Genomic DNA, 13,050 nt, shown 5'->3' on the forward strand with positions numbered 1-13,050 from the left:
ACACAGGTGTTCGCAGTTTAAGTGAAAATTAAAACGCGTTTCATATTTGTATTGTTCATCTGATGTTAAGTGACACCGCCATAGCCCATGGACACTCTCAAATGGGCTCATGCGTTGCCAGCCTTTAATATTAAATTAAATATAAAATCGGTTTTTGTGTTTGTACTTTAAAATCACTATATTAAATACATAGGAGTAATATCGTCAATTACTTTGTATATTCGGCTCAATTTTTGTAAGTCTGTGTCATGTTACGCCTACTGAATGCTGCCTCCGACACTATCGACATATTTGTATGTTCGCAGAGTGAATTTACAGTATATTGTGTATATTATGTGTTTAATAATGATGAATTAATGATTCTCAATATTATCGTATTGGCATGGTCTCTAATATGTATTTTAGTAATAATAAATAAATGTTACATTAAAAATCAATAGCAATCACAAGCAATATCGCATCTTAAGCTAAAGTAATTAATATTTCTTAGAACCCCATGCATAATGTAGATAAATGGTAACAAACGCCTGACTGTAGAATAAATTAGAAGCGAAACGATTCATAAATGGATAATGAAATTCACAATCGCACGTATTTGTATCTGAGGCCTTGTAAAGTCTTAATAATAAACTTTAGAGTTGAAACAAAACCTATTTCAAACAAAGGCTTTTTGTTTGGTAAACAAAAGTGTCTTGATTGCGGTGACATTCATGAAATATTCAATGTCGCGAAGTTTCATGTCGGATCACGGACATTTGGTAAAAACAAAGTAGTTTCTTTGGCTCGTTATTGGAAGTTTTTTTTTGTTAAAATAGCTTTATTTGGTGTTATGAGATTCTGTATTTTTTAGTTTTAGAATATTTTTCTTAGCTATTTCATAGGACCCAATAGGTGGGACATTTTGCTTCCATTCCTCGATCGTCATTTATTTATAAATTAAGACCAATTGAATTGAAGAATTAAGACCATGCTTGTCTACGAGTGGAAACATTTCTCATTCTGAAATCAAAGTCAAAAGCTTTGTGTTTTAAATCTTTTAAACGTACTATATATTATATTAATATCTAGAATATTCAATAAATCTGTTTACATAATATCGATACAAGATATATGTGACGTAATATGTAGTCAAATTTAGTGAATGTGTCATCATAAACTTTCATTAAAGATTGATAAAACTAATTTATTACTTCATTTATGGGCGCAATAACAAGTTATTCCTCAAGAGGAATCATAATATTTAAACTAAAATAACAGCATCATACTTACGAGTATTATCATACTGGACGCCGTGGAACTCGCTGAAGCACTTCTGCACAGCCAGGGTGTTCCACGGCGTTGGGTCCCAGCACAGAAGTCCATCAAAGTAGGCAGGACAGAAGTTCAGGGAGAGATTGAAATTCTTCTCAAGGCATTCCTCACTAACATTATCACCAACGCCATCAGCGCTGTCCAAGGTCTGTAGGTCCTCCAGTTTGATACACTTCAGCAACTACCGACTAGAAATCACTTCTCTCTTTGGTGCACTATTTATCCATTTATACAAACTTCTACTTCCATTCCGACCGTTATACAAAGGCGATTTACGTACGGAGCGCGTCTCGTCGGCGTGTATCAGATTCTGGATAATTTCGCGTCTTCAGTAAGAATGTTACCATGATAAGATTGTTTACAATTGGCTTGTGTTTTAACTTATCAAATGATAAGACTCCCAAAGTAAACATCGACGGTGTAAGAGTATTTGTGTATCGTGCAAGGAACTCGTACTTTTTTATAATTGTCTTCCAAGTTGTCCGCTTAACCTGCAAAGAGAGTCATTGGTTTTATTTTCTTAAGATAACGTGTCTGTTAGCATTACTTCGATATAATATGTATATGGTATTTAGGTTTTATGTGCTGTTTGGCACTAATAATCGCTTTGCTTTAGCATTACGTACAGTATACTAATTTATGTAGGAGCATGTCCGCTGGTGTATCTGTATTGTTGTGGTATAAGTTACACAGATTAAGTATTATTCAATTGATAACATCTCTTATAATTTCATGATATGACAGAGAAGAGGTTGGTTTACTTACTTACTGACTTACTAAACAGTAATTTTCCCTATTAAAATTAACTAGAATGTCATTAATTTGTTCTACCGCCAAACACAGTTCAGTAGTTTTTGTTGTGTTTTTTAAGCTATTGTTTAGATTTTATCGTGGGCTTTGAGCGCGGCGACCGAATCCAGAAATTTCGTAACGAAAATAAGCCTAACATACGATGACGCATTATAGGTTCAGATGTATTCTTGATGTTTTCTAAATGTAACCGAACTAATGCTTCAGAAACGATACAAGCTAACAGACACAGGTCTCAGTCTGATGTGCGAGAAACTGTTAGTGTAGTGTGTGGTAGGTGATTCTTCGAAATACTACTCAAACCTCAAAGAAAAATATTCTGGATCGGCTCGTCTCAAAACACTCCTTTATTCAGCCCCATATATATAGGTACCATATAGGTACCGCTGTAAAAGTGCGGATTTTTATAATAGATCGTTATAATGTACCACTTTCTTGCAAATAAATGATTTATTATTATTATTAATACTAAATTTTCCCCTAAAATGTATGTCTTCCATTAAGTTTCGCAGAGCTATCTTTTACAAATGTTTGCAGTATCTAAACATATCTGTCGCTTTATCTAGCACAAATTTATAGTTCGTAATAACTCTTTAAGTTTTCAATAGTTATTGGCAAAACCAGTATTTATTGTTATTGGCTTTCTAGATGTAAGCTGATGGTTAAACTTTTTAAAATAAATAACACATTGGTAAAGCAAAAAGAGTTAGTTCATTTCGATTGATAAGTTTTATTTTATATAATACGCGAGTTTACCTTTTTATTATCTTATGCGACAAGATACACAATTTTTTTCCGTGTGCCACGTACGAAGTAGAATTACCTGCATCATCACCAATGTTACGGGTTTTATCGAGCTATGACATCCATTATCAGGATATTGATATCACTACAAAAAAAAAGAAGTCAAAAAGTACTTGAAGAAGCGGGAAGACTGTGATTTTGTTTAATAGTAGTTTTAAATTCTAAGTATTATTTGTTGTTTTAAATGTTAAATTTCAGTTTAATTTAGTTTAATTTAATGTATCTTTGTTTATTAATGTACTTGCTTGTTTTCTGTTTTATATAAATATATTGTTTATCTATGTAATCTGTTTTGGCTTTCTGTATTGTCTTAGTGTTTTGTCTTATAATATGAATAAGTATAAGCTGTTCGATTACTTATAATTAAATAAATAAATAAATATTTATTTAGTAATAGTGAGCAGTGTTGGCTAGTTGGCCTAATGCGACCTGACGTTTCGATCTCTTTTCTCTTTGCTGTGCAGAGATGGACTTTCTTTCTATGACATTTAACATACACTCGAACGGTGAAGGACAACATGGTGAGGAATCCGGCTTGCCTTAGGCCCAAAAAGTTGGCGTGTGTTAGGCAAAGGAGGCTGATCACTTACTTGCCAGTTAGATTGGCAAATGATCATGAAAGAGACACAGAAATCTGAGGCCCGGACCTAATAAGGTAGCTCCACTGTTTTATTTATTTTAGTTGTAGTAAGGATCGACTTAGAGCAGTGTTGGCCTAGTGGCTTCAGCGTGCGACTCTCATACAAGAGGTCGCAGGTTCGATCCCCGGCTGTGCACCAATGGACTTTCTTTATATGTGCGCATTTAACGAACGGTATAGAAAAACATTTTAAAAAGTCGACGTGTGCCAGGCACTGGAGGCTGATCACCTACTTGCCATTTAGATTTAAAAAATGATCATGAAACAGATTCAAAAATCTGAGGCCAAGACCTAAAGAGATCGACTTAAATATCTCATACTCGCGGAAAATATTCTCTTACTCGTTGAAACAGGTGATAGATGACAAAAGATGATGATGAAAAATGATAAATAACTAAAACGAAGAATGTCAAAGGAAAGCCATAAAATGAACGAGAACAAAAATATCAAACTGTGCGGTTGTTACACTTAAGTATACCCTAACGGACAGCGTCTTGAATATGTAATAAACTTAGTCTTAAAGAAATATATTTTTACCGGCAAAACTGCCCATGACTGAAATGAAATGCGTTGAATAATGTATTCAGTAGGTTTCCCACATTAAATATATCTCTTAGATTTTCCATCCTAAGAATTTGTAAGACCTTTCGTATATATCTTTAACACAATAACTAAATTGATTATGGCATTTTTACTTCTGTATAAAACAATCTAAATCTTTTTACATGTGCGTCACGTATAATAAGGTTTAAACTTTACGCATAGGCATATTTCAAATGAAAGAACTCTTAAAAAGCGTTTTCTATATAAATTTAGTGCATGAAATTCTTTCAATGCCATATGATATCACCGAGTGCAAGTTTAAGTGTGTGGCGTCATATTTTGATACTAGGTGCCACGCCTTCTATAGATATTCTTTAATAAGGAACTCGGTACAAAGTGTCTTTCAGAGAAATTTGTAGTTTATTGTTTTACAAAGTCTTCTCTTAGATCTTTTAAACTTCGCTTTCCCATTTCTAACAATACAATTGTTAACGAATTTAACTTACGAATAATAATACAATACAAGAAATAACTAAGCTCGTTTCTTTAAATTAAATAGGCTGCTTGACATCTACCCTCTCACCGCCTACAACCTAAAAACCCTAATAAAAGACTGGCTTAAGAACACGCCTTATGCAGTATTAGAACTGCTTTTGAGACCCACGATGTAAATACACTTTACTCATTCACTCTCTCACACATTTACACCTAACACATTCACACACAAAAGAAAAATAAAAGGAAACGGTTACAAAAAATAGGTTAAATAATGTAATTATTTTAAGTAATTAAGTTTGTTTATGCAAGAGCTGGGAACCCTAACACAGGTATTTTTTTCTTAAAAGGGTTTCCAAATCTTACACTTTGAAAAGAAAATGTACATGATGAATAAAGTATGTACATGAATGAAAAATTAATAAAGACTTTTTTAGAATATAGAAGCGTTCCTAGTATTCAAACACAAAGAAAATTAATTCAAACCTGTGGCGCGGGTGAGTTAAAACAACTCTGTTATTTCTACTTTGTTATTAGAAATCTGTTTCGAAAGGTATAATTCATTATGGTAAATGGGTAGACGGCTCATACCTATGCGTATAGTCACCTATACCGACTCACATTGAAGAGACCTTTTAAGAATTTGTACGCTTTTTCTTGAAGGACCTAGGAGTATTTCGTATTCTTTTGACATCCAATAATGAAACGCATCTGCAGGTATTAGTCCAAATAACTGCTCTGGTAAATGGGGTAGAAGAGAGACCCCACATCTCTATGAAACGCCAAGGGATCAAGTTGTACGGAATGCAATTGGTCGTTGGCGATAGAATGTAAATAAAGTTTTGTATTATAAGCAGTTACAACGTTACATTATTACTATACTAACTATAGAGCAGTGTTGGCCTAGTGGCTTTAGCGTGCGACTCTCATACAAGAGGTCGCAGGTTCGATCCCCGGCTGTGCACCAATGGAGTTTCTTTCTACGTGCGCATTTAACATTTGCTCGAACGGTGAAGGAAAACATCGTGAGGAAACCGACATGTCCTAGACCCAAAAAGTCGATGACGTGTGTCAGGCACTGGAGGCTGATCACCTACTTGCCTATTATGAAACATGAAACAGATTCGGAAATCTGAGGCCAAGACCTAAAGAGGTTGTAGCACCACTGATTTATTTATTTCTTATAAGCAGTTAACACAACGAGTTACTTTGTTAAACTATCTAATTAAAAATAAATAAATTTAACAAATTTGTATCTGCTTCGGGTTTGTTGGAAAATTTAAAAACCAGTGATTCTTATTTCACTACACGAATTCATCGTTAATATGAAGAAAATTAAGGCTTGTATTAACAGTAATTTTCGCCGACATGTTCCTTGGATAATTAATTAAATCAAATAAGGGTATAATTTAGTTAATTTCGTATATGTGAACATTGTAATTAATTGTATGTTGACCAAGTAAGTGTTGACAGCGCTAATGTTTTCTTTAGGCTTATGTTTCTAATTAGTTTAATTATATCGTTGTTAACAGGGCCATTAATCTCATGGTTTAAAATTCCAAATCCAAATGCTTTTAGTTGCAATGTTGAAAACAACAACATAATTTTTTTTTTCATAGGGAACAAATACTTAAAAATAAATCAATTGTTAACATTTGCTACAATTTCTCATATCATTAAACAAAAATACTGGCAAGAATTTCTCCGTTCCTTTTTTAAATCTGGAACTTGTATTAGAGAAACAAAAGTACAATTGTATTTTTAGACTGATAACAAAACTATCTTCGTATCGAATGAAATACTCAAGTGCTCTTAAAGAATACAGCGAACAAGGAAATTATACAATTGTATTAAAGTGGGAAGTGGTTCAGAGAAAAGTAGAATAACCAATATAATAATAAAGGTTGATGGCTAATTTGGTAAGGTCTGCCCAATTGCTAATAAAAAGTGAATAAAAAAGTTTCCTCAAGATGGAAATTCATTGGAGCCGCTCATTTTAACCAGAATAATAAAATTCATACATTTATAGCTTGTACAAGGTAAATCTGTAATGTTCATTTTAAGTGACCTTTTTTCTCAGAGGCTCACCTGATGTTATGTGATACCGCCGCCCATGGACACTCTTCATGCCAGAGGGCTCGCGAGTGCGTTGCTGGCTTATTATTATTAACCATATTTTTATCTTTAATAAAATCGAAGTATCAACGTATTGGTTGTTCTAAATCAAAGTTTTAATAAAAAAAGCTGAGAGATTTTAGACTGAATATTGTAATATGTTATATTTGTTTTGATAAAGTAAATTTTTATTTTATTTATTATTTTAGCTTTTAAATAGGAATAACGACAAGAACGTTTTCGATTATACGTTTTTCTTTTGACATATTCAAAACGGAGGCAGAATACTTTGGTAATTTCCATATTTTTGTGCGAATCAGAGCAATAGCACTAATTTATTTGATAGGTAACATATTATGTATTGTAACTATGGGTTAGATGAAAATATTGGAGAATAATTGAAATGTCAATTTTGATTGATTAAGGTTCAAAAACGGTGAAATACAATATTTTTGTACTGAACACATACCATTGTGTTTGTGATTGAGAGAAAAATACTACATTTTGTCGGTAAAAAAGTATATTTACATATTATTGATTATAAACAGTTTTTATCATTGTACATTTTATCTAAATTCAAAATTGATATTAAACTTAAAATATAATTATCTTGAAACAAAAATTTTTGAAGGTTTCACTTCTACCACGAACGAATTGCAAGATTTTTTATATAACTAGAAAGACAGTTATACATTGCTTGCTTAGGGTGAGCTGGTAAGTAACGAAACGTGGCGCAAAAATATTTGTACTTAGAACTGTTGAAAGTTTGAAGTACAGACAATGCTGGTATTTTAATTAAAAAGGCTTATTAGGTTTTACACGCAAAACATTCACAATACGTGTGAATGTTTTAGGTACGGTTTTCCATCTTTGTACATAAAAATTTATTTCCCAAAGGGTGCGGAGTTAATCCTATATTCAATCTAAACGCGAGAAAAATTTCATTAACCAACGAAATTGAATGGCCAAGAATTTGTTAACATTAAAAAAAAACATATTATGTGCAATTCACACGTGGTAGAAGTGATACCTTCAAAAACAAAGTTTTTATAATGAATCATTTATAAATTTAACTTTTTTCACTTTCTAAATGTACTAAACTTTTCATTAAATACTTTAATGTTTTTAATTGTAATTTGAGTTACGGATGTCATACTTAGTGTTGTCAACTCTGACTTTTACACAGTTGCACGCTTAAATTGCTTAGCTTAAAAGGCTCGCGGGTAATGCAGCTTTTGTTTCAATAATAACTATTTATAGCTCGGGCTAGCTAGTTTAAACAAATTATATTTACTTTGTAGTGTATACAATTATATCGAGAAGCTTCCGTTAACTTCTAAAGTAGACAGAAGTGCAATTTCCAAGTATCTCCTTTGAGGCACAATATAATAAAATTTTTAAAGTTTAATACAAATTGGAATCGTTTTAAACTACAAAAATATACAACCACTACTTAGAGGAACGAGCTACCCACCTAAGTATTGCCGAACCAATTCGATTTAGGGTCCTTTAAGGAAAGAGCCAATTCCTTAAAGGCCTGCAACGCTCTCGCGAGCCCTTTGCCAGTGTCTTGGATATTAACAAGTACTACACACATCAACACACATTAGCACTATAAAGTAGTACAGTTTATAGCGTTGATGTGTCACAGAAAGTTCTATGAAAATCTTTACCTTAGCTTTGCTTATAGAAAGTTACATATATATATATATATATATGTTCCTGTATAAGCCAAGGCCGTGTTTTGTTTACCCAGGCTTTCTTAGTTTTGTAAGTGTGGCAATTTCCTTAATCACTGACACTAATCTCTCTCTTCAACATTTACATTACAGTCGTAGTAACATTATTCGTTAGATAGCAAGTATCATTTTATTATTTTGTTATATTCTGTGGTACGTGAGTGGTTAATATAGTTAAACGAAAATCCTTTATTATCTAAAGCACCCCGACGACCAAGGACCTATAAATATTGACATATGGGAGTATTAATTAGCGCTAAGTTTACCTGAAGCGGGAGTATGGTAATGTTATGTACTTTATTCTTATATATGTTAATTATACACATACAAATATATAATAAAATTTCCACTTTGTGGAACCAGCTGCAGAACCAGCTGAAGAAAAGAGCGTACCAATTCTTAAAAGGCCGGCAACGCACTCGCGAGGCCAATGGCATTGAGAGTGTCCATGGGCGGCGGTATCACTTAACATCAGGTGAGCTTCCTGCCCGTTTGCCCCCTGTTCTGTATAAAAAAAAGTACTCCATATATTTAATTTTCAACAGAACAGTGATTAGAATAAGCAGCTTTATTGATATAAGATTTAGTTATATGAAATCTGAAATTATAAATGTCTTTCTCATTTTACTAAGAAAATTATGGAAACAGTCTAAATTGGAGTGGTTGCCAGGAAGATATCACTTGAAAGCGATAATGCCGCCAATTGCACTTCTTTTCATTTAATTCAATGTATTCTTTCTGCAACGAATCATAAATGAATTTAAAATATATAAACTCAATAAATTAAGTTTGTGAATAAGGCCTATGTATCATAATTAAATTTTATGTAACTTATAATTTAAAAATATGACAGCAGAAAAAATATTTTGTGTACATGAACTATGGTATAAATAGTTTTAAAGATGGAAGAGCAACGTCAGTGATTTCAAAGATTGAGCGTTCAAAGCAAAGTCCATTAGCTACTAAGTTTGTTTATAAAGCTTATAAGCTTACCACAGGTTCCGATATAAATGAAAATGCACTTAAGTTCTATAAAGTTCGAGCAAGCCGATAAAAGTTCCGATGGAATTACGCGGAAGACATGACCTATAAATTAAGATAAAAATACATTTGTAATAGTATATATCCTATCCATTTAATAGCATTTCAGTTAATATATGGCATGGCAGTAAATGTAAAATGATTTAATGTATATTTCTTTTTTTGATGTTCATAAGTGTACATTATGTTACCTATATGAATAAATGAATTTGATTGATTATACTATCAAATGCAGTGAACTAAAAATATGCAGTGCGTATTTTAGTGTTAAATTCCCGTCGTAATAAATTTACCGCACGAAACGCCCCGTAAATAATAAATTATAAAGAACTTTTACAAGATTTAATAGTTTTAAAGATGGAAGAGCAACGTCAGTGATTTCAAAGATTGAGCGTTCAATACCTTTGATTTAATTTTACAATTTTCATACATAGCAAAAACAAAAAAGAATTAAAAGTGAATAAAAAAATTTAAACTACTTTACATGGTCATCAAAGTAGTAAAGGACGTCCCGTCCAATCCTGCTAGGGACAAAATACATTCACCCGGCCGCTTGCCATCCTTTCTAGCGATGCCAGTTGACTCCAAAATGGTCGGAACATAGGCGGAGGCAAGAGGGCGGTGTGGGGAGAAATACGATTTGCAGTTACTTCAAAGCCGGACACATGTGGAGTACATATGGACACTCCTAAGCGGAGGCAGATAGCAATGCGAAGTGTAGCTGTACCAGTAAGAGACACATCCAAACAATATATATATATATATATAAATATATATGTAATAACGCTCTCACGCCCACGCACAAAGGCCACTATTAATTCGAGGCTATTCAACTTCTTGATACCAAGGGCCCATTGAAAAAAAATACAATATTTGTATAAGAGTTAGTGGACTGGTAAACAGTAGTAAATAAAAATATATAACTCCAACTCAATATGACTTAAGTTAATAATAACACAGCAACGTAGGAAATATAATCGAATATTTTGTCTCATTCATACATTCTTAACGTAATAATTTACAACGAGTTGCCGATGCTACAACACCTCATCAGAAGAAAATGTATCAAATCACTTTGAAAACGCAATATCGTTGAAGTAACATTCGATTACTCAGACGGAGCTCCCTTTATTACATTTGTAATCAAGGTCTATTGAAGCTTCTACAGGCTGTAGAATTTGGAACAAATGATAGGCGAGGTTTTGGGTTCAGAGTTAACTGTAAAGAGCTGTTGTGTTCTTATTCCTTGCCTTCATATAGAATATTGTGTACAAACTTATTTATCTAAAGATGTAGTTCTGTAAGTTTAGGATTATGAATAAGATTGATCTATTATCATGATTATCCGAAGAACTCGTTTTGGTCAAAACTAACCAATGTCCTGATTGAGCATTCTGATAAACGAGCTTGTGGATATCCATAGTAGCTTCCATCACACTTTTAAACCGAATTTAATTAAGTTTTTATAATTTTAATTTGTTTTGTTTAATATTGTATTATCTCCTAGGTGTCTGTCAAGTTTGAATATAAGTGCTTGTCATATTAGAAATTGTATATTGTGGTTCTTTTACCAGTGTATCAGTGTCCCGAGCATTGGCAAGCTTTTACAATAAAAATAATACTGTAAAACATAGGAACCAATTTGACTTAGGGTCCTTCAAGAAAAGAGCGTACCAATACTTAAAAGGCCGGCAACGCACTCGCGAGCCCTCTGGCGTTGAGAGTGTCCATGGGCGGCGGTATCACGTAACATCAGGTGAGCCTCCTGCCCGTTTGCCCCCTGTTCTATAAAAAAAAAGCCCGTACACGTAAACATAAACCCTTTAACCATATCCTTTCCCGTCTAATTGTGTATCTTGTAATTCTTTTCTATTGCATCGTAATTAATGAACAATGAGATCAGATTTAAGTCTTAGTTAATTTTATTAATTATTTTAGATAAAGTTTGGTAATTCTATAATTTATCAGTGTTACTTTTTCCTAATTAGGGTTGGCTGGAAGAGATCGCTAGATAAGGCAGCCCGTTGCAATCCTTACTTTTGTCATTTGTTTTTTTAATGTAACGAACTTTAATGATATAAAAAATAAACCACATACTCTAAAACACTTAGATCACATAGATCTTTCAAGGTCATGGCAAATATTTATTTAATATCATATGAGCCTATACCTAAGATTGGAGTGAGCTACGAGCGACCTATGAGCTACTGGTACAAGTTGAAAAGTTATGTGTACCGATCCGTAACCTACCTTTATTTACTAGCCATCGGTGCATGAGATGCATTTGCTCACATACCGGCAGATGTTTCGCATCTGATATATATAAATGTACTACATTACTTTACTTGTTAGAAAATGCTGAATTCAAAAAATATCGATCCAAGAGTTTAAGAAGAACCCTAGACAAGTCTATTGTAATTTTGCCTAAGATAAACCAGCTATCAATCGGAGTATCTGCAAGGCAGATCTATTTAGGGTTTGTCAGCCAGATCTTCGACAAACTAACTCGCCAGACTTCTATATCGATGGATGGCCTTTTTTGTATTCCATACAATAAATAGTTTTATTTTATTCATGAAATTCACAGAAAAAGGTTGGAGTGAATACGGCAAGCGCTCTTAAAGAAACTCTTAATACAAATCTTATTATTCCGTTTTCAAACAGTATTATTCTTATTAAACCTCTGTTTTATTAAATACGGGAGGTTGAATGTTAAATATTTATCAAAACGTTTGATATGGGGTCTGAAATATTTCTGTTATTTGCTTTGTGTAATTCAATAGGAATTCTAATTTTATATTTTTTTACTTAAATTGCGTTCATGAAAAACCTTCCCACATGTGTTTAATATTTATCAGTCATAAGTCATAGTTTATGTACATATAAAATCAGGCATTTGCCGGATTAAAATGTGTGATATATTTAAAAGAATACCGTATTTAATCACGCATATAATTATTAAAAAAATCTATTAAATATCTTTTAAGTATCGCAACACAGGAGATGCGAATTTAATTTGCTTTTTATGAATTTTTAATTATTTTTATAACTGTAAAATACGGTATATTTGATTGTTAGGTTTTAATAAACGATTATGTTTCATTATAAATAATTATATATTTTGATATTTTATTAATTATAACAAAGAATTGCCTTTTCTAATTTGAAAGTGCTTCATCTCAAGACATATCTATGCTACAGCCGTAAACTAAAATAAGGAACGCAGATAAATATTGTAGAACTTACATATTAATAAATAGTCCTAAATTACCTTCGAAATTGTAGTATTATTGATCTGTTTAAATTCGAATGCCAAATTTTCTTGTAATTTTAAGAACTTTTTTAGAACTTTAACAATTGAATAGAAATTCGTAACCTAGTTTATGCATGTTTAGACATGTATGAACATGATGAACATGACACATGACGTCACAAATGTCAGGATGACCAGCTGATAACAGTTTAAACGTAAAGCAAACCCACGCTCAGCACACATGCTGTATATCACACACATAGGGTAATAGCGCACTAGCGGCCAGGCCGCGCGTCTGG

General features: G+C 32.7%; 1 long non-coding RNA gene across 1 annotated transcript in view; it reads right to left on the minus strand.

Annotated features, from left to right (window-relative positions):
• Window positions 1–1,349: 1,349 nt before the first annotated feature.
• LOC110991524 overlaps window positions 1,350–13,050 on the minus strand; it is a 98,341-nt gene continuing 86,640 nt past the window's right edge. Inside the window, exon 3 of the long non-coding RNA XR_006751291.1 lies at window positions 1,350–1,802. This is a non-coding gene — a long non-coding RNA (uncharacterized LOC110991524). The remainder of the gene's footprint in view (window positions 1,803–13,050) is intronic.

The sequence above is a fragment of the Pieris rapae genome, chromosome 3 (assembly GCF_905147795.1).
Source record: "Pieris rapae chromosome 3, ilPieRapa1.1, whole genome shotgun sequence".
In the NCBI taxonomy this organism is placed as follows: domain Eukaryota; kingdom Metazoa; phylum Arthropoda; class Insecta; order Lepidoptera; family Pieridae; genus Pieris; species Pieris rapae.